At 36.6% G+C, this 1553-nt stretch overlaps 1 non-coding gene across 1 annotated transcript; it reads right to left on the bottom strand.

Annotated features, from left to right (window-relative positions):
- Positions 1-323: 323 nt before the first annotated feature.
- TRNAQ-CUG lies at positions 324-396 on the bottom strand. Its single transcript has one exon. It is a non-coding gene; the product is annotated as a tRNA-Gln (tRNA).
- Positions 397-1553: the final 1157 nt, after the last annotated feature.

The following is a 1553-nucleotide window of genomic DNA, read 5'->3' on the forward strand; positions in this document are numbered from 1 at the left end:
CATGTATCAATAATGAATATTACATATAATATATATGTAATACATATAATGTACTACATATAATGTATATAAATATAATACATATAATATACAGAGTCTTTACAATAATGAATAATACAATCATGTATCAATTGTAGATATTTAGGAAGCTTTGATTGCTCTCTCTTTTCTGAAAAGTTAATATCAAAGCAATATAAATAAACATCAATATAAAATGGAGATAATTTTCACTTTATAGAAATAGGGTATTTTAATAAAAATCATATATATATATATATATATATATATATATATATATATATACCTTTTTAAAGTAGTCTCTACACCCAACGTAGGGATCGAACTTACAACCCTGAAATCCAGAGTCACATGCTCTACCAACTGAGCCAGCCAGGTGTCCCTTTAATAAAAATCTTTAAATAACAGATGAAGGGATTTGTATAGTAGAAATTAAAGTCACTGGAATAATCTCTTTCATGTTCATTAGATTTTCAGTGGACACTAGTAGTACATTTATCCCCCATATTTCCATAGAAAATAGAGTTCTTCTGTATAGCCTTAGACTATTGATAAGAGATCATTAAAAATGACTCAGTACAAATCTTACTGAGATATGTCTAGAAGAAGAATCAACCATTTGGAAAATTGCATGTCCACTATTCTTAAGCCAGGCAGTAATCTTACACTTCTATAGTAAATAACAAAATGATACCTATAAGAGATCAGAAGAGCCTTCTAATTTAATCATCCCCCTCATAGTTGAATACACTGACATGTCTCTAATGTGTTTCTACAGTAGCGTTCTTATTTTCTGGACTCTTTTTTTTTTTTAAAGATTTTATTTATTTATTCATGAGAGACAGAGAGAGAGAGAGAGGCAGAGGGAGAAGCAGGCTCCCAAGGAGCAGGGAGCCTCATGTGGGACTCGATCCCAGGACCCTGGGATCATGACCTGAGCCGAAGGCAGACGCTTAACCATCTGAGCCACCCAGGCACCCCTTTCTGGACTCTTCATTACAAGATTCCACATTGTGAACTGAAGGTTGCCTGTTTTCTTTGTGTCCCATATCTGAACAGACAGGTCTGATGGTTTTATACACTACACTTCCAAGCATATATCAGAGCATGGTAAATTTCTCTCCTCTTTGGTAAACACCTGAATTTCTTCACCCAAACTACCATTCCATGAACACACATCACAGTACTTTGCTTGCTTTTCCTAAATGTGTCATCCCAGTATCCATGATCTCCTTGCTTTATAGTAACAGAACCCTCATTTTATTTGGAACGGCATGATATACAACTTAAAGACGATTTTCTAAGGTATCTTCAACTAGCAGTGCCCAGTGACATGTACCTGCAAGGCTTTGCCTGGGAGTTTGAGAGAAATCTCTTGAAAGGGGGCTAATCAGTTAGGAGATGCACCTGTTTTCCTGGACCATGCTTCCCCCCAGCCACCAGGAATATGAGCATGGGAGCCACCTGCCACTAGCCATGAGCAGATGGCTACGGAGCCACCTTGCTGCCCTACACTGGGGTCAACACTGATTTTA

This window comes from Neomonachus schauinslandi, chromosome 7 (genome assembly GCF_002201575.2).
Source record: "Neomonachus schauinslandi chromosome 7, ASM220157v2, whole genome shotgun sequence".
NCBI lineage: Eukaryota > Metazoa > Chordata > Mammalia > Carnivora > Phocidae > Neomonachus > Neomonachus schauinslandi.